The following is a 24,121-nucleotide window of genomic DNA, read 5'->3' on the forward strand; positions in this document are numbered from 1 at the left end:
TTCAACTTCCTGAGACTCTTCCGACTGGCTTTGTTTGTGGCCTCATGGATGATGTTTCTGACGTACTGCCCTAGCTCCTTCCTCAAATCCCCCTCACACACACGCTGACCCTCACTCTGCTTTGTGATATCAGTTATTCATCTAATTTCTTCAGCACCAGGCAGACATGGCTGAGGAATGCTTTCCTCTCTGAACGTGAAGTAATTGACATTTTTCTGCTTTCCTGCTACGTGGCTAGGGAATTATTAAAATGGACTTGACTTTAATAGTCCATTTTTGTTGGATAGTATAGCTCCATAGTAAGTCACACACTTCCCATTTCCTGAGGTGGTGTGACGGCCCGTGAGGGCGGAAACTCTCCACGAGCTGTATCTTCATACGTCTCTATTTCCTTTCCACGTCATCCCTCTGAACACAGAGAGGGAGAATGGCAACAATGTGAGAATTTTATGTTAAAAAAAAAAAAAACCTCACCCCCCCCAGAAATCCCCTAAGAGATTGCTTTCCATTTCCCCTCCCCCGCCTTACCGCCCACGCCACCACCAACAGTGACACCTAGTGGTCAAATATAAATTAGTCTCTTCATTCTGAGTTGAGCAGCTTTTTACAGAAAATAAAATTTCCCTTAGAAGCAAATGAAGACTGAGCTTTGCGTCTTCCTGTGAAGGCACAGAAAGATAGATTCCTCATAGTCCATAGCTAAAAAAATTATTTGGGGATGGGCAGGTGCATAATTTTTTCTTAAGAACATATAGGAGCTTTTTATTTGTTTTCTTTATAGTTTTGTAGACATGTTCTTTGTTTTCTTTCCTTAGGTAATGACCACTTTGATTTTATTATAACTTTAAAAGTTGGCAGCTGCTCAGCAATATTTTAAAATTTCAACACCTATAATGTATATTAAAAGGTAAAATATTTTTAAATGAGTGATATTACAAATCAGCCATTTGCATAAATCTGTCTTGAACACTTGGAACCACATTTACTGGTAAAAATGGTTTCCATTTTAGTGATATGAATAGCCAGGAAGAGGTGAGAATCTTTCTCTTAAGCATTTTTTTCAATATATGAGGAAAATTTTGAAAAATCTACATTTTTAGTGAAATCTTTTAAAGGTTACAAAATATGGGAGAACTATTAATCATTTTAAAAATATTTTTCATTTTTATATAATTATGGATTCACAGGAAGTTGCAAAAATAATACAGAGAAATCTTACCTACCTTGACCCAGTTGTAACATGGTAACATCTTACATAACTATAATACAATGTCACAACCAGGAAATTGACATTGATACAATCCATGGAATTTATTGAGATTTCATCTATTTTACTTGCACTCAGTTGTATATGTGTGTAGGTCTATGCAATTTTATCACATGTGTAGATGTATGAACCACCACCACAATCAAGAAACAGAACTGTTCTGTCACCACAGCACAAGTACCTCATGCTACCCCTTTATGATATGAAAATAAATGATTGAACCCAGACACTTTGTCTATGGCAAGAAGAAGGCATGTGTATATTACCATCATTATCATCACATGCATTTATTGAACTCTGTGTCCTGGTTGTGTTAATTGCTTTATATGAATTATTTCATTTAGTTTTTGCAATAACCTTATGAGGCAAATACTATTTACTTTTTTTTTTTTTTTTACAACTGCATTCATTTAAAGGGACAGCAAGGGTAAAATGAAACAAAGAAAAATGACAATTCGCTTGATGTCTTGTCCTCTAACACACCAGATAGAGTTTGCTCCAAGCCCAGTTTTAAGTCTGATACAGATTCAATTCAATAAATATGGGGCACTGAGCTAGGTGATGAAAAGATTACAGGTGCTGACCAAGTGCATTGCTCAGCACCAGTCCTCAATTCCCCAGCGCGGGTCTTCTCTTGAGACCCTCCAATTGCCAAGGCCAGCTTCAGCTCTCTAGACCCCCAAAGACAAGGCTGGTTCCTCCTGAATGGCTTGGCACAGAGTCACTTCTGATGGGGACGGGAGAGTTTAGGTCTTCCAGTTCCTCCTTGCTAGTTTTGTTTTTAACCTTCTACATCTTCAAATATTTGAGTATCTGTAGAGCCACAACATGTTGGGGAAGATAACATCATAAAATAGCAACATGATTTGAATTAGCTGCTCTGGAGTAAGGAAAGCTGAAAGGTAATTTAATGGTTGTTTTCATCTGTCCAAACAGGCCATTCGAGAGAAGAGGGTACCTAGAAGAACACTGGACTGGGAGTCAGAGATTCACTCTGGTGTTGGCTTTGCCACCAGCTCACTTGTGACATGTGAACTTCCAGGGTCTCAGATTTCTCAAGTAAAGACAAGCGGTTTTGGCAGATGATGGCTGTTCTAGACTGAATGTCCGTGTCCGCCCAAACTCATACGTTGAAAGCTTAATCCCCAATGTGACGGTACTTGGAGGTGGGGCCTTTGGGAGGTGATTAGGTCATGAGAGTGGAGCCCTCATGAATGGGCTTAGTGCCCTTATGAAAGAGAGTCCAGAGAGCTTTCTTGCCCCTTCCACCTTGCAAGGACACAGCGATCAGATGGCCATCTATTTGTGCACTTATGAAAGAGATCCCGGGGAGCCCCCTCATCCCTTCCACCATGTGAGGACACAGTGAGAACACAGCCCTCTATGAGCCAGGAAGCAGGCTTTCACCAGACATTGAATCTGCTGGCACCTTGATCTTGGACTTCCCAGCCCCCAGAACTCTGAGAAATAAATGTTTGTTGTTGAAGCCCCTCAGTCTATAGTATTTTTGTTATAGCAGCCCAAACAGACTAAGACAATGGCCAAGGTCCTTTTCAGTGCTATCTTTGTAAAGTAAATGTGAAAAGGGTTTCTTGATGGTACTGGCTTCTAATTATTGGGTAGGTGATAAAAGTTAATTAGAAATGCTCCATATGACTTAAAATAGACTTCAAAATAGATGCTTTAGAAGCTGTGAATTCTTGTAAATAAGTCTTTATCCAGACTTTCCTCTGGAAGTCACCTTCAATCTTGAAAATTTAATGAAATTTATTTATTAGTAAATAATGTGTAAACTCATGATACATTCTAATACAACATTTATAGTGAGCAGAAATCTCTCTGGTGAGGAAATTGTGATGCTGAATTCTTGATTTAAATATGACTCTTTTTAGCTGCATGGTCTTCGGCAGGTCCCCGAACCTGCGTGAGTCGCATTTCTCCTTATCAGTTTGCTGTCTATATACCAAAATGTTCTTAGTTACCTTTCAGGAAACTTATTAAATAAAGTTGAAAATACAGGGAAATGCTTTGCAGTCTAGGATAAGTAAGATACTACCCCAGTACTATATACATTAGGAAAAAAATAACTCAGACGTGTGATTTACTATACATGCAAAAGAAAAATAACCTTAATGACTTCAAAATAATTATTTCTACCACCAAAATTTAGCACTTACTTTTAAGTATTAGTACTAGTAGTACCCTACTTTGGACATAATACATTTCCAAAAACATGCGTGAAATTTAAATGTGTAAAGGTAGAACAACGGACTCCATATTTTAAGGGAAGGGGGCTGTCCATTGCCAGAGCATTAACAATTTTAATTGACTGAGTCATTTACTCAGTCAACATATTTTTATCCAGCATATACTATGTGCCAGACACTCTTCTAGGTACTGGGGAAATAGCAGGGAACAAAACATGTAAACAATCTCTGCCTTCATGGCCTCACATTATGGGGGATAAGTGGGGGACACAGAAATAGACAAAGTTAAAGAGCAGAATATTTAGTTCATTAGAAGGTGATACATGAGAGAAATAAGCATTGGAGGAAGAAGGATGTGTGTGTGTTTGTGAAGGATGCAAACTGATGTGGAGTGGCCCGGGAGGGCCTCTGTGAAGAGGACTTGTGTATGAGAATCTGAAAGGCAGAGGTAGCTGAGGGGTTCCAGTCACCTAATGTGCAACTTCATTCCTATACCAAGAAACTCTCATTCTGAGAAAATCCCTAGAACTGGACTCAGACAGGAGGTGGTGCCACACCTAAGTGTTCTTTCTCATACAGTGCCAAAGCTGGGCCAAGGGAGGCTGCTAAAATGAGTTTCCCCCTGGGCAGCTCTGGTGAACGACAGACCAAGGCATCCAAAAAGACTTATAACTTCTTTAGCAAAGGTTTTTTGCAACTTTGGGGGGAACTGAATATTCACTAACTCAGCAATTACCTTTCTCTTAGCTGGCCAGTCTGCTAGCTTGTGAGTTTGCATGTACGCTCACCATTCTCAACAAATGGCACCGTAGCTCTGTCTCTAGTTGAGCAGAGGGCCCGTGGTGCCTTCTGTTGCTCCCATCAGCCATCTCTCCTCAGTTTCAGTACGTGTTAAGTTCCCAGGTCTGAATGGCAACCGACCCATCGATGTTAAGGGGGAAAATATTTATTAAAGCTCTGGGTCAGTTTCTTGTCTTCTTTCCCACATTGCAGAGTCAAATAAGAATGCCATTTTGCAGTGCAAGACATAAAAATATGAAAAATGGCATGAAAGTTCAGCTGGTAAGAGCTGTAATCATAGCACTGAATAGTTAGCTCCAGGTATAACTTTTTCGAAATATATCACACCTGGGAGCCTAGCCAGTGGCACAGAATTATTTAGTCCCTCAAATTTGCTGCCCTACTTAATGTCATAGCCAAGACTAGAATTCTGCAAAGGCAATCTCCTGGTTTTAGCATGCAGGGAATATATCTCCCTAACCTACTTCCTGAGGCCACTCATTCCATTCCCTAATTACCTAATATTAAAAAAATGTCCCTAGAGAGGTAAAAACTGGCTTAAAATTATACTTATATGTAAATGAATGATATTAGATAAGAGCAGGTTGTGCTAGGGAGAAAGGCCAGATGATGGCTAGATGAGGGTGGGAAGGAAGAGGCTCAGAAGGGAGAGGAAGGGGATGGGACATAAGAAACAGTGGTGTTTGGAAGAACAGCATGACTTCCTTCACTGTTTTGTCCCAAGCCAGCTCTGTTCATGCAAGACAGTAAGGGACTGTAATTAGAGGGAAAAGGTGACAGATTTTGGAAGAGCAACTTCAGCTCTGCTTCTTTCCCTGAGAGCCTCCTGGCATCTGTAAGCCCCTCAGGGCACCTCGGCACCCCACATAGGGTGGAGGCTGCATAGGCCATGTCTCCATCAGGAGCCCCAAAGTGAGGTGGGGGAAGGCAGGGACCAAGCCTGGCTCTTCAGTGCTGCTGCTGGATAGTCAGAGCAAGTTTGCCTGCTGAAGGGACCAAGGTGGGCTGAGCAGGGCCTCACCCAGTGAACCATGGCCCTGAGGTCCTGTGCAAGGGAGAACCAGGAGAGGTGTTTGCTCAAGGCAGCTGTGAAGGGTCTGCCCGGGAGCATAATCTAGGAGAACCCAGGCAGAGTGAGATGAGTCAATGTTGTCACTGGGACAACTGAGAGGAAGTTCAATGCCAAAGAGTGAGGCTGAAAACAGGACAGAGCAGAGGCAAGGAAGAATCTGGGGTAAGAATTCAGAACTAATGTTGGTTACGAAAGACAACATGAATAGGCTCTTTTGGGAGTCAGGAGGAGCACAGAAAGTGAGTACCAGAATCTCTCCCAAAGCCTTTCCCACAGCGTACTGGTCCAGTGAGATGAGCTGCTCCAGAAAATGCTCCCCTGGTCCCCCACTAAAAAGAAATTGAGGGGGGCCGGCCCGGTAGTGCAGCAGTTCAGTGCACGCGCTCGGCTTTGGCGGCCCGGAGTTTGCAGGTTCGGATCCCGGGCACGCACCAATGCACTGCTTGTCAGGCTATGCTGTGGCAGTGTCCCATATAAAGTAGAGGAAGATGGGCACAGATGTTAGCCCAGGGACAATCTTCCTCAGCAAAAAAAAAGAGGAGGATTGGCATTGGATGTTAGCTCAGGGCTAGTCCTCCTCACAAAAAAAAAAAAAGAAATTGAAGGACTGGCCCCATGGCCTACTGGTTACGTTTGGCATGCTCCACGTTGGTGGCCCAGGTTTGGATCCTGGGCACGAATCTACACCACTTGTCAGTGGCCATGCTGTGGTGGCGACCCACATACAAAATAGAGGAAGATTGGCACAAATATTAGCTCAGGGCAAATCTTCTTCAGCAAAAAAAAAAAAGAAAAAAGAAATTGAGATGACTGCTAACCACACTCTTCTTACAGATTCATTAGCCTAGTAAAAGGTCCAAGAAGTCATACAACAGATGGACTTGTTTGGCTTTACTTAACTCATCATTTTCCCAATTAATGACCTTGGGCCCCTTTTCTTGTGGTACACCTAAACCATTCCTAGGAACACACTTTAGGGAACACCCTTTAGAGTTCTTTCCTCCAGTCTAGTTACAGTGACCACCTACCCGAAGTCTCCCTGGCCACTGAGGTGGTGCCCTGCAGAGTCCCTGCTATAGAGCAGAGGTCTTCTCGCCTCCCGATTCTGGGTTCACAGGAGGGTACGGACACTGTTCACATCCTCTCCCCTTGCTGGCCCTGAGAACATCTGGGCATCTGTTGAAATGTCAGAGAACATTAACAACCTGCTATATTGACTTGAAAACTATTGTGACTGTGCTACAGGAACACCTTCAACCCACTGGGAAAAGTATGTTTCTTCTAGCTGCAGAGAAAGGCACTTCCCTCCCAACTTCCCTACCTGGACTTTTCAAATCTGGAGGTTTTTCTTTTTCTTTCTTTCTTTCTTTCTTTTTTTTACTATGATGCTACCTCAAGGCACAGCTGTCAGTTAGCCGCGCTTTATTCCAAACCAGTGCCAGCTAACAGACCACGAACTATTGATAGCTAATATCCTTAGTTATACCTCACCCCTACTGAATAAAGGAGCCAAATTGCTAAATTTGTTTTTCCAAAGGACATTGATTAAAAGAGTTGACAAAGCCACTTGAATGTGAAATTTCCAACTGTCTAAAATGAAAAGCTTTCTCAATCTTCATGTCTTAGGCTGGGAGGTTTATTTTCCTACTGTGTGTAAATAATGGATTTTGCCTTTTCTGGGAATCCATCATCGAAGAGTATGTTGAATACTCAAACAACGGCAGTCTAAATTGTCCTGCAGTGACGCTAACTGGCTGGAACTAATTCAGAAATGTGCACGGAGCATGATGAGGATAACTTCGTGTGTGGGGTAGAAGCCGCACATCTCACCTGCCTCCAAGCTCATCTCACGACAGAGGCTGGCTGGGCCAAAGCTCCCCAGAAAATACAGAAGCCTCGTTATAAGTTACATCCAGCTTTGTTTTTTCTTTTCTTTTCTTTCTTTTCTGTTTAAGAGACTCTTTGTCAGATAGATAATGTAAAAGCTCAAATACTTTTTACTCATTTTCTTGCTGAGATCTGCAGGCATAACCAGCAGCAACCGCCAGTAATTAATCATAGCTTCTGGAGATGGGCGCACACGTTCAAAGACATTTTCAACCGACTGAAACACGTCATGGGTTTGAAATCCTGCCATAGAGCAGAAACTCGGGAATGAGGCTGTACTTTCTTTCTGATTTGGATGTACCCATTGAGTGTTGCCAAAGGCAGCTCCTGAAAAGTCATCAGGGACGGCAGAATTCCTCCTTAGGGATCTAGGGCGGACAAATATCTCTGGACCACACTGGGGACAAGATGGGCAGAGACAAGCACGTGACACTGGGCAAAATATTAGGCGAGTGTTTGGGTAATGACCTTTTGTTGCAACGAACAGACACTCTCAAGTTACAGAGTGATTTATTGCAAGGATGCTTGTGGAACAGCATTGGAAATAGAAAATGTTTACAGCTGGAGATAGTTCTAGCAACCACCTATGCCCTCTGTTGCTCTCAAGAGCCACAGGGATGCCCTCTATTGGTTTACCAGCTTATTTTTATCATCGGCTCCATTCCACCCTCTCTGCAGACTGGCTTCTATTGCTCACTCATAACTTCTTCTTCCTTATAACTTCAGCTTGCACATGTTACCTCTTGTTGTTCCGTCTTCTCTCTAATTCATCATTTATTTATTTATTTATTTATTTATTTACTTACTTACTTACTTTGGTGAGGAAGATCAGCCCTGAGCTAACATCTGTTGCCAATCCTCCTCTTTTTGCTGAGGAAGAGTGGCCCTGAGCTAACACCCATCTTCCTCTATTTTATATGTGGGATGCCTGCCACAGCATGGCTTGATATGCCACCAGGTCGGCCCCTCTAATTCATCCTTTTTAAACTTCAGGTCCTATTACTAACTGACTCATTCTCATGGTATTTTCATAGTTTCTATTCCCAGGAGAGCAAGTTTAGTTGGTCCAGATTACAGTTATGGGCCAGGCCGAATCAACCTATGGATGGCCTGCCTTTGGGACATTTGCTCACCACTGGTCTAATCAACTGTGACCAAGTGGAGTAGGATTACAGTGTTTAACACAAGCTTCTCTACATCTGTCCCTTCAGCAGGGGCTGTGATTGGCAGACACAGTGATTGACATCTGAGGTCACTGTTGTATTCCTGTTCCATTATTAATGAGGTCTTTCAGAGCAGCCCATGCTGTTCTCATACGCCGGCCCACACAGCTATCAGATGTCAGTTCTACTTCTAAATAAGTCTCTAATCTGTTCAGCTTTTCCCCTCCCCACTGCTGCTACCCTTGTCCAGGTCATAATTACCCCCACGCAATTTCTCCCTAACTGGTCTCCCTGCTAACACTCCCATGCTGCTCCAATCCATCTTTCTACAATTCAAATCTGACCATGCCACCCCCAGCTTATAACATTCAATAGCTCCTATCGCCCAAAGAATAAAGTCTAATTCCTTGATGTGGTTTAGAAGGTTTAAATGTTTCCATGACCTGGTCCCTGACAGTCTCCTCCCACGTCATCTCTCACCATCCCTCCTTTGCTCTCTGCACTCCAGTTTGCTCAACTCCTGTCCATTTCTCAGACACGCTGTGCTCTCTCTTGACTTGGGGCCTTTGTACCTGCTTTTCCCGTTGCCCATTCCCAACTTTCCTCCTTCTCAGCTGAAACTTCACTCTCTCGGACTTTTCTGACTCCCTCGATGCATGTGATGAGGACAGGGAGCTCATCTGCAATGTTTGCAGTTATATCCCAGCCCCTGGCCCTGCGCTGGCAACAGTGGGTACTCTGTAAACATTTCTTGTTGCTGTGTTGTTGAATCCCAGAACTTCAAGAAGTAATCATTTCTGTGTGAGAATCAAAAATGAAAGGTAAATAAAAGTGATTTGGAGAAAGGAAGAGAGTGAAGTGAAATAGAGAAGGATATGGTATAATGATTTTGAAAAACTCGTGGAGTATAGATGAATCCCTGAAGGAAGGAAAAAGATCTATGGACTTTGATTACTGAGAGAAATATGTAGCCCCCAGAGGGCTAGCCAAGATCAAAGGATGTTGCCGAGAGGAATCCATCTCAAGGATATCTGGCCATTAACAACAAGCAGGATTTAGGCCCTGGATTAATTTGTTTAGCAGAGAGAAGTTCAACTCCCTTCTAAAGCATTTGGAATAGCTGTTGTACTTGGGATATGAACCTGGACACCTGTTTCCTGGGGTTTCCTGGGACAGTCTGCATTCCCAGGTGCAGCCTACAGCTCCCTGTGTGTTCCTAGCATCCATAGCTCTCTAGTGCTTCCTGATAAAGGTTCACAGAGGCTCATGGAATAGTTTACTTGCCCTTTAAGAAACCTGGCCTAGGCTCTCCTCCTTGTGTCCTGCCCACTACACCCCAGGGGGCAGCTTGAGGGAGAGGGAAGAGCTCGACAACCTTGACACACTTCTGCGAATGGTCATGCTTGCCCCTCTCTGACACTAGCCTTCCCTAGGAGGGTCCTGGAGGCAGGCAGCCGTGGGTGTTATCTCTTCTCTCCTGGGATCAGGTAGATATTATGTTTTCAAAATAGCTGCCAGAGCATGCAAGTAACACCACTCTCCACACATTTTAATGTGAGAGCCTAAATTCTTGAGGTGGCAAAATACACTGGAGGCCCAAAGGAGAAGGGCCACTTCACAATATTTAGCAAGTGAGAGATAGAGCAGGAAAGGAAGACGGCCAATGGCTAGTCAGTAACGTGGCATCAAGAAACTAGTTCTCTTTAGGCACACAGGTTAGTCACAACCTCTCATGGAATGTGTTTCCTGCCAATAGCAGGTGGTATCCAGAGGAGAACCCAGTCTCACCACAAACCCAGGAAGGAGAGGTTGGCCAAAGTCAACAGGCACTGCAAGGATCTGTAGATTAATCTCCTCTGATGGGGATCAAAGAAGGAAGAAATTGCTCCTGGAAGCTCACAGCGGTGTCGTGGTCTGAACTAGAAAAGATTGTAGATCACACCCCTACAACCAAGTTCCTCAAATGTCCACGAGACTTGGACCAAAAAACATCAGTGGGAAGCAGCCCTTGTCCTCACATCCAGAGGCAGGGGATGGCCTATTAGCAAAGCAGGGATCTTAGTTCTCTCTTTTCTTGATAGTTCAGTCTGAAGAGATGTGGGGTTCTTGCCTCCTGGCCATCCAATCTGAAACTGATACAAGTAAACATTAGCTGCATCATTTAAGTCTTTTTTCCCTTTTCCTCTCTCTGCAAAAAGACAACAAACAAACAAATAAAACCAAAACCAAACAAAAAAGCCTCAAACAAGCTGGATTATCTTGGTCAAGGCACCTAACCTCTCTGAGCCTGTTTTTTTAGCCGCAAAATTGGGAGATTGGACTTGTCGAAAAGTCCCCTCTACCTCTAAAGTCTGTAACATTTCATACAAAATAGTTAGAGGCCACAGGAAAGAGGGGGGACACATTCTTTTCCCTGATGGGCCATCAAATAAGAAGACTAATGAGTATTTGGGTGCAAGGTTCACAAAAAGCCTGACTTACAGACTCAAGATGCCTAATTAAATGGTGGCATCCCCAAGGTCACAGCCTCCTTCCTGTTGGCGGGTCTCTTCGGTCTGTGCCTGGTACTCCATAATGCCATGCATAGCGTGGCTCCCTGACAGCTGTTGACTTGACTCTTAACAGACTTTGTTTGTTTTTCTCCAAGGTGGATCCTAGACGTGTACCTGAGGCCCAAGTGTTTAGACTAATGTGTCTGGTAGGAACTAGATTTATGCAGAGCCGCTCTCATTTCGGCTGCCTGGCTTCCTTGCTCATGGTCGGGCCGCCTTGGGATGTTGATTTTTGTTCTTTTGCCCATTGTTTCCCTGCTCCCTATTTCTAATTTCTTTTTTTTTTTCAGAGGCTGACGCAGTTATTTCCACCCTGAGTGCTTGGCCCCACTCTCCAGCTCTGGGCTCCGTAACCCATGGCAACAAGAGGAGGGAAGCAGGTGATCACACCACACACACAGATTATTCTCTCTCTCTGGCTCTGGCAGTCTAGGGCACACAAAGGGAGGAGTCTCCACTGGCTGCAGTGCCAATTAGAGACACAGGCCGCGTGGCTGGTGCTGAACGCGCAGGGCTTCCGGGTCACGATGCTGCAGCTGCCGGCGAGCAGCTTGGCCTCTCCTGCTCGCTCCAGCTCCTCGTATTTCTGCAGGGCGGCAAAGTAAAATCTGACCTTGCACACACATACAGAAATGCCTTCATCCCCTGCCCTTGCTAGGCTATCCGGAAACCCTATTTTATGTCACCACAGAGATGGGCAGAATTATGCCTATTAGTAATAAGTGAACTTACTTACATATATTTAATGTAAAAAGAAATTTCTTTCCACATGATTTTCTAAATGGAAATCATAATCAAGCCATTTAAAATCTAAACTCTCCGGCCAGCCCTGTGGCTTAGCGGTTAATTGCGGGGGCTCCGCTACTGTCGGCCTGGGTTTGGATCCCGGGCGCGCACCAATGCACCGCTTGTCTGGCCATGCTGAGGCGGAGTCCCACATACAGCAACTAGCAGGATATGCAACTACCACATACAACTATCTTCTGGGGCTTTGGGGAGAAAAAGGGAAAAAAATAAATAAAAGCAGACTTTAAACTCTCACTGCCCGACCTCCTCTTATATTTATGAGTTCTAGAACTCTTCAACCCAGTTCAACAATTTTTTGTTCCTTGCCAAATTTCCTAGTTGGTTTGACCCAAGGATGGAAAGAGTCAAGTGACTGACCTGTGCTTAAGTGGTAACAATCCCTTCTGTTCGGGGACTAGAACTACATGGTGGAAGCATTCTTATCTGACTTGGTCAGGACTAGTAGTTACAGGTTAATAAAGAAGTCATTTCAAGTGAGGAATCACAAAAAGTGATAGATACAAACCCATGTAACATTGTATTTTCACTTAAAATTTACCAGTATACATTAATCTCCCATTCTTTTGATGTATGGCCAAAGTCTGATGCTTGAAAGTCAAGTCAATTGTATAAGCTATATTCATAATGCATCATCTACAACTTCCACCTTTAGTTTCTTAGTGCTATAAGAATTTAAAGACACTTGAAAAGCCCTCTGAGCCCAGAGTCTGTGTAGATTTTTACGGTTTCTGCCAATATTTTACAACAGTCTCATTCCTACCTCATTTGAAGGCAAAGTAACTTGCCTATTCTTTCCAAATAATTCAACTTATTTCTCAAGGAAAAATTTTATTTCCTTTTACGTTCATATTGCATCGGTTTACGTATTATTCAATAAAATTATGAATTACAAAACAAATGCAACTAGCAAAAACTGCTTTGGGAATAAACCCAAGTGCTCTTGGTAAGTTGGACACTCAACTGGTGGGAGCAGAGGCGTGCAGGTGCTCAAGGGAATGGCATCCAGCATCACAGGGCAACTGGGAACTGTTAGCCATTCTAGCACATGACAGTTGAATGTGAATACTAATATTAGAAATCGCACAATGAGATTGCTTGTACTAGAATGCTAACACCGACATGGAACTAGGCAGCTCCCTTCACTGGTCTCTTCCACACTCAAGCTCCTGATCTTGTATCCTCATCCTTAAAGCAGCTATTTACATTTAACATTTGCACACCTCCACTTGTCCCATTTGCTCCTCAAATTCAGCATGTCCAAAACCAAGCCCTTCTCTTCTTTTAACATGGAATAGAACATGCTGATTTTGCTCATAGGAGAGCTCTTCATCAAAGGCATCTAAATCCAGGAGGAAGCCAAGATGGGAGCCCAGGGGCCCAACCTCCTTCATGTTCCTCCAGGAGATCCTAAGGAGCTTCCAAGGATCTCTTCAGAGCACAGATGGGAAACCTCTGGAATAGGGTATAGACTTTGGAGCCAGAGAGAGCTGAGTTCAAGTCCTCACTGTTTCACATGCTATCTGAGTGACTTTGGGCAAGTTGCTTATTGTCTGAGTCCCAGTTTCCTAGAAGTAAAGTGGGAATAGTATAGCTACTAATAAAAATTGTGAGCATCAGGTGAAATGATGCATAAAAAGTACTTGATATGCTGAGATGCTCAGTAGTGTCTCCAAATCAGTTTATTTTTTAAAAATGGCACCCAGTTCCCAAGGTTTGAAAGTTCATTTGCCACTGACCTTTCCTTCCTCTTGAACCACCACCTTCCCGCCACATCAGTCAGTCATTTGGGAAGCTCTGCATTTTCTTGCCCCTTAATATCTAGCCTCACTTTTGCTTCCATTTCATGCCCATGGTACCACCTTCATTCATGCCTCCATTGTCCCCTAACTTCCTGCTAATCTGTACCCACAAATTCAACCTACACATTGATGACCTATGACCTTCTTGAATCACAGAACTGATTGGGCAGGTAGCGCTCAGAGCCCCTCAATGGTGCCCCATGGTCTGCGACGTAAAGTCCATACGGCTGAGCTTGGCTTTCAAAGCATTCCAAGCTTCAGACTCGTTTCTTTTCCAGGCTTATCTTTGACCTCTTCCCCACCAGCACCCTATGTCCAGCCCGAGAGACTCCTCTCTGTTCTCTGAATACAAGAAACTCACTCTTCATGAAGTCTATCTCTCTGCCCCTGCCATTTCCCCCCCTTGAATTCTCCCCCTCCACACCTCTGGCTGTGTAAGTCCCATCAAAATTTCAAGCTGAAGTGACTCTCTTTTTATAATGTTGTTTCATCTTTTCCTTTTTTAAACACTCTCCCCCGACTTCATCCCCCAAAGTGTACCAATGTTCCTGTATGGATATTATTTGTATATTTACCATTCTCTCATTTGTGAGATTCTCTTCTCTGTGAACATAATTCAGAACCTTGCTTCAGAAGATGTATCTCGGGTGAATATTTTTTGGAGGATAAAAATCCCAATGTAATAGATAAGGTCCAGAAGAGGAAACAAAACTAGAAATAGATACCAAGCCTTATGGTAGTTCATAGTGTACTGTCACCTCAGCAGCCTCCCAAAAGAGGGCATTGCTACCCTGGAAGTCTTGGTTTTCCTCCTGGGAGGCTGCACATGTAGGCAAGGACCGAGATTAATCCAAAGGAAACAAGGTTTCCCTTGACTCTATGTTTTATTGTTACAAGTTTATTCATTGTTTTTTAGACAGAGAAAAATAAAACTTCTGTAAGTTACTATATTGCTATAACAAAGGGAAACCCACATGTTCTTCCAAGTGCCTCTTGCTGCCATTTTATTTTCTGTCCCCCAAGCTTGTAGTGGGGTATCATTGGCCATGATTTCCTGAAGATTTTTATAGAAAATTGTGACCCTAATAACTATTTCTGACTTGACGGCATAAAAATCCTTTCCCTTTTCACTACAACAAATCTAAAACTTCATACAATATTATTTCATATTATAACCATGTAAAACACGGAACACAACAATGAATAGTAGAAGGAGAACTCAACTGGCACTATGAACTGAGGAAACCCAAATCTCCCTTATCCTTTTTCATTAGGCTGGACAGACTGGCTAACAGAGGTGTGGGGCGTTGGGCTCTGACTGCTGGAGGAAGCCACCATTAGCAAACAAACATCTGCTGGCTTCCCTCTGTGGTCCCTGCCAGCTGCAGCCGAGGCACAGTAAATTACTCTGCTAATTCTATTGGCTCATTCCTGCATTTCTCTAATGCACAATATTGATTTGTGCTGGAGAGCCTGAGCTTGCACAGATTCTAAAGGTGCAGGTGGGCAAAGTCTTATATTTGTAACACCAGAAAAAACTGTGGTATGAGGAACTGTTGCTGAAGCTAAAAGATGCTCAGTGACAAGGATTGGAAGGAAAGAGCTAGATTGAAAACAATGCATCAGTTCACTGAAAGAGTTCCCTTTAATGGTACAACAGTGGGAATCATATAGGAGAAAGACCACCCATTTAGTCACTAATGGAAAGCAGGAAGATTTTGAAGGATGATGGGAATGAGCTGGGTAACATAATGAGGAAATATAGTCTATCTTTAACTGATTATTTGATGTGAAATTTCTACTTAAAAGGAAAAAAAACCCCTCTATAACATGCCTATTCTTAGGCTGTTATTGATTTTCAGAAGCATCAGAGTCTGTTAGCTGAGAAGAGGGAGTCTGGGATTCCCTACTGTTAGTAGTATGACTTGCGTTAAGGTTGAACTTGTTTTCTCATCTCTACGTGGCTGTGATAACTCCTATAGACTCGTGAGAATGGAATGAAATATTACATGACAATCACTTATTGCAGCCTCAGGCTCATTGTTAGATTCACTCTCTGAGCTCTACGTTCTTCAGCCAGAAAGCTCGTAGGCAGTGGAATGCACTCTGCAGGTTTACTTGAGAAAAGCAGAGTGGGTGTTTGAGACCAGGACTCCACTGAGAAGAAACTACTCACCATTGCCCTCCAGAGTTTACTACCCACTTACTTCTCTGGCTGGATGGGGTGTGAGAAAGTTTAGCCTAAAGGAAATTAACCCAAATGCATAAGGCCAATGAGAATAATACCATCAAGCATTCAGGAGTTATCAAATCGCTTATGAAGTGCCAGGGGCTTGACATTAGCTCCCACTCACCCCACTTCCCAATTTAACACCTATTGAATTTCAAAGAATTATTCTCTTTGTCTTCCTGGTTAATTTAAATTCTGCTGTCCCTGGCAGAGTGAGGTGTGGAAACAAGATTCAGGATATCTTTCAAAGATGAAGCTGACATTGATTCAAAGCAGATGTTCTGGTGGGATGCCCTCACCCACACGGACAGCTGGCTTCTGTTAGGTGTGGCTTTCAGAAGGTTATCAGCGGCCCAGGACACTTAAAATCATGGGGCATCTCAGAAGGGTCCGTAAAACCCGGACAGGGGTCCCTCCTGAGTTCTAAAATAGATGTTTGGGGAACCACCCTTTCCTTAGGTGGGAACAAAGCCCTGTGCAAGGTGCTTTATGAGGATTACTCATCTAATCCAAACAAATCCACACAACGCTCCAAGAGTAGACACCATGATGCCCATTTTCGAGGCAAGGACACTACAGAAGAGATAAAAGCATGTAACTTGCCTACGGGTTCACAGCCAGTAAAGTGGGTAGAACTGAGATGGCCCATACTTGCCCATTTGACTTCAAAAACTATCCTAGATTGCCTACGTTACAACATGTGTTACGATATATGAACCACGTGAAATTCTACCGAAAGTTCAACCAATTTTGACGTACAAAATGGCAGTTTCTTATGGTTCAATAAAATACTTCATTTTTCTACTGCAAAATACCAGAGGAACCTGACTGATCCTACCTCAATGATTCATACATTACTGGACATTTTTCTAATAATTTTGAAATTAATATTTGTACTTTTTTTATCAGCTTTATTGCATTCTGACCAACTGAGCTTATAATTGTGTTTCTCTCTCGTTGGCTGCTGAACTTCACACATTTTGCCGTTATGACTTTTACGTTACTTCTCAGGTCTTTCCATGCTCAGTGCAATGATATTGACAGAGTAATTATTGCTCTTTATACCTTCCAAACTGGAGTATAATTTTAAAAACATCAATTATATGAAACTGCATTAAGTTCTCTGAGATCTAGGAAATATTCTCAAGGAGGACAACACCCACCAAAATTATCTGTATCTAAGATGCATTTTAATAGACATTTTACTAGAAAAACTCTTTATGATAGCATAAAACGGTAAATTTTGTATTTACATGTAATACATACATATAGAGATGAATGTTTGAAGACATAAACAATTTGCATAGTAATACTTATTATCTATGTTTCAAATTGGCAGTTAATTAACGTGTGGGTTTTGCAAGCTCTTCTCCCCTTCCTCTCCCATAACTCTAGATCTTTATCTATCACTATGATCAAATAGTCTTTTGTTTTTTTCAGGAATTCCACCATTCTTCTGTCCTCCCACTTCACTTCTATAAACTCTTCTCCTTTGTTTTCAGTGAACTCTTCCGAAAGACATATTTTCTCAATTATTGAGACATTAATAAGATGAATCCAGTTATCTTTTTTGCAGCTCACCCAAAGAGAATGTTGGTGAAATAACACTTTTCATTTGCTTAGCACTTTTTACTTTTGGAGAGACCTTTTACTCTCACTATCATTTGATGTGACTATTACATGTATAGTTGCTATGTCTCTGTAGATGCTTTTTTAATTTAAAAAATTGTGTGGTTATTCAACACAATATCTAAGTTAAACTGTCTAGATTTCCTGTGTTGGGCTAATTATCCAGTTTGGGGATTTTTCCTGGTTTTCAGACTTTGAACCTGCTCATATGAACGTTCTATGTCATGTTTTTCATGTTAATAGCAACACAATAGGATCTAGTACTCTCCCCTGCTTTTTAGCTATGATACTTTGGAACTAAACTTGCTCTGACAAATGCAAACACTTTCCTGTACTGACAAAGACCTGCACTTGTGGTGTGCCAACCACATTATCAGGAGTGCTTACATCAGGAGCTATAAATTTCTCAGAGGTCTGACAAAGCCAAGATGTTTTCAGGCAGTCTTCCTCAAGATCATTTTGATTTCAATATTTGCAAAGATCCCCTAGAGACAAATTTTTTTAAAAACGCAAGTCTCACAGATGATGGAGAGATAGCTAGAGAACTCAACATCACCACCACGGCCGCAACAATTCTCACATCCTGTTTTTGTCCTTCTGCTCCAGAAGCCGCCTCGGTAGTCCCGAGGCGCGTTCCTGCACACTTACTGCAGGATGCCACAGCCATTTCCTCATTTTGTGTGTAGATGTTTTTATTAGGTTGTGGACAATGTGCACACCGGTTTGTAAAGGGTTAAAACTCAGCTGTGCGGTTGATGTGCCGGTAGTCACAGTATGTTTCCTTTGAAGCAAGGGTGCAATGTTTCCAAAGACAATCGCTATAATTCTATGCATATTTTTCCTGATTAATGAATAGGATTTTTCAAGTGAATCTTTAAATGAGTTAGTACAGTGTAAGAAATAGATGTCATCCTTATATTTTTTTTTATTAAAAGGCATTTCAAATTTAAAAAACTTCGGCATTGTATACATATCTGATTTATTGGCTTATGTGTGTTTTGAGTCATAAAAGCTGTTGTAAAAGTTATACAATGCTTGCAAAAAAAAAAATAGTGTGGTCTCTTTGTGAAGCTAAATGAAATAAAATATAAAGTTTGTGATACATTAAATCACAAACATAAATATGTACTTTATGGCCAGCTGTTATTTCTAAATGTGCATGTTTTAAAATAGAAACATTTACCCAACACACTGATCAGCAATTTCCCAGTTCCGAAAAGCCCGATTGCATTTAAGATGCAAAAGATTAAAGTGCATAAATAGATAAAGTTAATAGTTCATCTTCCTAAATGCTTTTATATGTTTTAAGTCTTAGAGTTCCTTCCAACCCTGTAGACTCAAGGACTGGAGCCACTTTGATGTGGATTTGTTTTACGCACATGCTTTCATTGGAACTGAATCTGATTGCATCTCACACACCCAGAGAAATGTTCTGCATATGAACAGAGGCCGTGTGGCCCCATGCCACTTCACACTGTGTGTTCAGGTTCATCGAGAAAGTGAACTGCATTTTATTATCATATCACAAATATTCAACCTTAATTTTGGCTAAAAATCATCTCAGTTGCTAATGTTCCATTTCCCAGTGATTTTACTCCTGCTCTGCATAAAAGTTGGTCAAGGAGAACACGCAAGATTATGTTGACTCTAAAATGCAATTCCCCAGGGAGACTTTATTTGCTCGCCCATGTAGCATCTCTGTCTCTGTAGGTAAAGTAGAATTTTTAAATGCCTCTAGTCCTTTAGGACATGTTGGCAATCGGCAGTTCAAAAGTTCATATGATGCCATATGTCCTAATAATTTTTATCTACATCTAAAACAATACGGGACTGTCAAATAAAATCCTGCATGCAAACAAATGATGGAATGCAGGGGAACCCTCTGCTTTAGCCTTTTCTTCTTTGTCCGACAAGCTAATGCAATAAGGCCAATAATAAAAGGTTGTGTACTAGGCCTGAAGCCTGTGACAGATAAAAAAGAAATGTTAGAAACCAATGAAGCTTTTGCACAATTAGATTTTTTGAGGCTGTGCTGTAAGGATTGCCCAGAGCCTGTTCAGTCCTGATTGATGGTAAAATCATAACTACATCATATTAGCTGTAGAGTTCACTGACAGGTTACTACAGATTAATATTGCCACTGCTGTTCACCTACCATCAAACCAGGGGCAATATGAATTGAGCTGTTCTTCTAACAAACCCTGCATATTAAAAGGTAAGGTGTCCTACTGAACAATCTCCCCTGTCACTGAGGAAAGACACAAACAATGTCTATTTGAGAGATATGCAGATACGGTGCAGCATATTAATTAGTTCTGCCAGGAGAGCCCCATCACATCCGGCCGGCTAACGATCCTTCCTGTGAGCTTGTTTCTTCAGAGCTCTTGGCTACGGGACTGCAAACGACACCCTAAAATGTGGAGCTGCAAACCTTGGTGATTTAAACTCAGGCTGCCAGGCAAATTGCAGTGACATAAATTTGGCCCATGTGTTTTGCATCGTGTGAATACGAAACAGGGGAAGCCATGGAGCCAAGTTTTGTTTGCATCAGTCTAGGGAGATTGGTGGGCCATTTTCAGAGATGCTATCCACAGCAAGGTGGAGTCACCTGTCTTTTGCTTTACTTTGAAAATGCAAGAAATCAACATGTGCTGATAATAATGCCATCCTAAAATGAAAGCATTTCATCCTTATCCCACCCCAAGCCTTGGGTAAGAAGTCAACTGTGAAACCAAGACAGGGCTCGCTATGCAGTGTGTGGAATGAAGGGGTTAGGCCTGATGAGGGGATATTAATAGGAACCACTGGTGTAAGAGAGATGCTTCCACATCCTGCCTGGGGTGCTAACAAGAACTCAGCCTGGAATCAGGCAGGAGACTGGTGCCTTTGGCCCCTTGGTCAAGGCACTTGTTCTTTCATGACTTGGCATGTTGTATCTGTAAAGTAAAGGGTTTGAATTAGGTGATCTCCAAGGTCCCTTTCAGCTCTTATATCCCATTCTGCAGGCCCCAGCGTCTCACATACTGGACTGTGTTTCTTCACAGGCATCAGCCTCCCCGAGGCCGGGCCCCACCCCATGTGGTATGGGTGCACACTGAAGTTTAAGAACCACTGTCATGAAGGATGGCAGTGACTAGGCTGAAGTCACTGTAGATCTTACTGTTGTTTTGTAGAGAATGTGCAAAGAGCTGGAGAGTCAGCCAGAGCCTCGAGAAGAAAATAATAATGTCTTTTTATTTTTAAAAATAAAAAGTTGTGACCTTGACAACTATAAACTGTAAGCTCCATCAACAATATTAATAGACAGATGACAGACTGGGAGAAGATTTCACAATGCTTAAAACTGACTGAAAAGAATGTGACACTGGATTAATACCTAGAACTCCTGCAAATTGACCAGAAACAAAAAGGAAACCCCCTAAAAATGCACAAAGGGTATGAAGAGGCAATTCACAGGAGAGGAAGCTCAAATGATGAGCTGATAGAAGGGTGCTCGGATTCACTAGTAATCGGAACAACATAGCCGGCTTTAGACACATCACAATGTAGAACTTAGAAAGCTAGATAACGCCAGGTGTTTGCAAGGATCTGCGGTGATGAGAACTCTTTTTGATTGTTGGGGGAAGAGGAAATGACTGTGATCATTTCAAAAAGCAATCTTAGTGAAATTAAGCAATGCATAGGTGAAAAGAGGTTCCCACTTACCCAGGATAGCAGAGAAAACCTGAGCTTCTGGCATAATTATTAACAGTGCCCCTTTTCTCTTCCCAAAATGCTCCTCTTAGGAAAGACAATCAATTATATAGTCCTTCTACTTCTGCAAGCCCACTTCTGAACACGTATCCCAGAGATATTTTCACAAAGGCACCATGTACAAGGATGTCTTTTTAGCATTGTTTGTGGTAATTGGAAGTTGAAATTTAGCATGGGTGCCCTTCACTAAGGCAATGATAAGTAAGCTGGGTGCTTGCATTCGATAAAATACTATGCAATAAATGGAGGTGACGTTTTAGATGTCTACGGATATACACTATGGATAAATTTTAACAGCAAAATTATGAGTGACAAAGTAAGAAAGAATGAGATTTAAAGCATAATGCCACTTATCCAAATTTTAAAAACAAGTTCAAATTTGTTAAATACAAAATACTAATATACAAATATATGCCTGTATCAAAAACACTAGAAAAGGATCCTGAGGTGAGGAGGAGAAAATAATGAAATAAGAGAAGTGTCTTGGAGGAATCATGAGATGATATGCCATAAAATGAGGCTCTGGATTATCACAGACCTCTGTCCTTGAGGTCAAGAATGAAAGATAAAAGAGTCACTGTAATTTTAATTTGTCTCTGGGAGTGTAAAGGAAATATTTTCCTTCAAATCAAGGATGATTGTTAGCAGGAAGCAGTAGTTCATAGATAAGAAGGTGTTTGAGTCTGTGCTATACAACCTATTCACCAAGAAGGTGGAAACTTTGGTCCAGATAATTCCGCTATCTAATCTCCTCACTGATAACAGAGCCTCTGGCATTGTCATCAATGAGTGACTCAGATTTCACAGCAAGGAATGTAGCAAATGGTATTTGCAAGGTACCTGTACATACTTGCAACTCTCTCCTACAACTTTCAATGGCTCCCTATTTCCTATAATATAAAATCTGAACTCCTGAGCTTGGCAATAAAGACCTTCTACCATCTAACATCAAACTACCTCTCCCATTTTATCCCCTAATTTCTCCACATTGATCCTTTACTCTCCTGAAACAATCCTTTTGCCTCTGTCATTGATCACACCATGTGCCCTGCCTGGCATGTCCTTCTATTCTTCTTCTTGTCTAAATCGTCATTCACTTTCAGGATGAGTTTGAGGTGCGGCTCTTCTGTAGAGCCTTCCTTTACCATCTCAGATCCCAGTGACCTTGACTTTCTCCTTCATGCAGCTGTTACAGTGCATGTTGCTTGCAATTGTAGGTATCTTTTCATACATGTACTTTCTCTGCAGGGACTATGTTACATACTTTCAACTCTCTTACCATTGCCTTTTATAAAGTATTATCAAATAAACATTCATCGACCCCTGCTTGGATACTGAGGGAGGATACAACGATCCCTGGATACTGTCTCTGACTTCCAAGGAGCTTATAGTCCAATTGGGAGGTATGTCAATCCCGAGAGAGAATTAGAAAGTGAAAGATTCAGGAGGTATGTTAGGGGATGGGGTTGAGGAAAGAGATGGATGGAGGCTCGGTGTGAATCCTAGCAGCCTCCCATTTCAGATTGGACCTTCACCTTTTGTGTATGCTGCTTTCCATCTAGGCCTGGCGTGTTAGGTTGGGGCTCAGGAGAGTTAGACATATAGAAATTCTTCAGGAAGGTCTGCTGGCGGATGATTATAGGATCATAAAATAATGTCCCCGCCACATAGCCAATACTCTTCTCTTCTGTCTGGTATATTTTAGGGGTAAAATAATTGTTGAATGAATCTGAACTTTGCAGAAGAAAATGTTAACTGTTATCTGAAAACAGGTCCTTAGCTGGTTCAGGACTGCAGCCCTGATCTTCATGGCAGCCAAATTTGTCATTGGGTTGTGTTGCTATATGAGATGAGCAGGCATTGAGTAATAGAATACCCACTGAAGAATGGGCTAAATAATAGAGATATTCAATGACCTCATATATAAAGATATTTGGGATAGGTGGTCCCATGGATGATTGAGTGGCTTAATCATATTACTGAGGACCCAGATTCTTTCTCCATTTCTACCTGCCATCCTCAGCATGTTTTCTTTTCATCCTTAAACTCATTGTGTCTTGGATGTAAGATGACCACCGTACTTCCAGACTTCACACCTTCACTAAGCTGTGCTCAAAGGCAGGCTAAGAAAGTTTCTATCTAAGATCATTCTCTGTCAGAGAAGAACCTATTTCTCAAAAGCTTCTAGCAGACTTCCCCTTACATCTTATTGGCCAGAACTGGACCACATGGCCATCAGTCACCACAGAGGGCCATCAGGCTGGCTTAGTACTATTATAGGAGGCAGGCTTTACTAGCATGGACAAAAGGAGAGGGGATTGGTGGTAGAGTAGGCAACCAAAAGAGTTTTCCAGAGACCACAAATATATTTTGTATCCAAGAAACTTTTTCTGCAATTTCAAGAAACTTTGAACCTTTCTGCGATTTCATGCCTCCACTTGGTGGAATAAAATTATGTTCATGAACAGGAGGTTCTCTCATGTCTGTTGGACCTTGAGTCATTCCTCCTTTTTTTGCTGGATGGTGGGGAACTTTTCTTTCATTTAATTTATTCGTTTATTTATTTGTCCAACTAATCATTCATCATATATTTATTGAACATCTAGCGGATGTTCTTAAAATTTTTTATGCCACGGACTCCTTTGGAAGCCAGATGAAACCTATGGGTGCCTTCGCAGAAGGATGTTTTTAAAATCTTTAAAAAAAGATGCACAGAATTACAAAGGAAACCAATTAAATTGAAATACTGTTTACCTTTGGACTTTCTGGCCAGATTCTTGTGCTGGTGCTAGGATATAAAACAACAGAAATTAAGGGAGAACATTGCCCTTATGGAGATTAGAGCCTAACAGAGGAGACAGCAAACCAAAAGGCAATTTAAAGCTCTGATAGGAGAGGCATGGGGTGCTATGGGAGCACACATGAGGGGACCCAGCTCAATCTGGGATGAGGTT

This window comes from Ceratotherium simum, chromosome 9 (assembly GCF_057802395.1).
Source record: "Ceratotherium simum simum isolate JZ-2026a chromosome 9, ASM5780239v1, whole genome shotgun sequence".
In the NCBI taxonomy this organism is placed as follows: domain Eukaryota; kingdom Metazoa; phylum Chordata; class Mammalia; order Perissodactyla; family Rhinocerotidae; genus Ceratotherium; species Ceratotherium simum.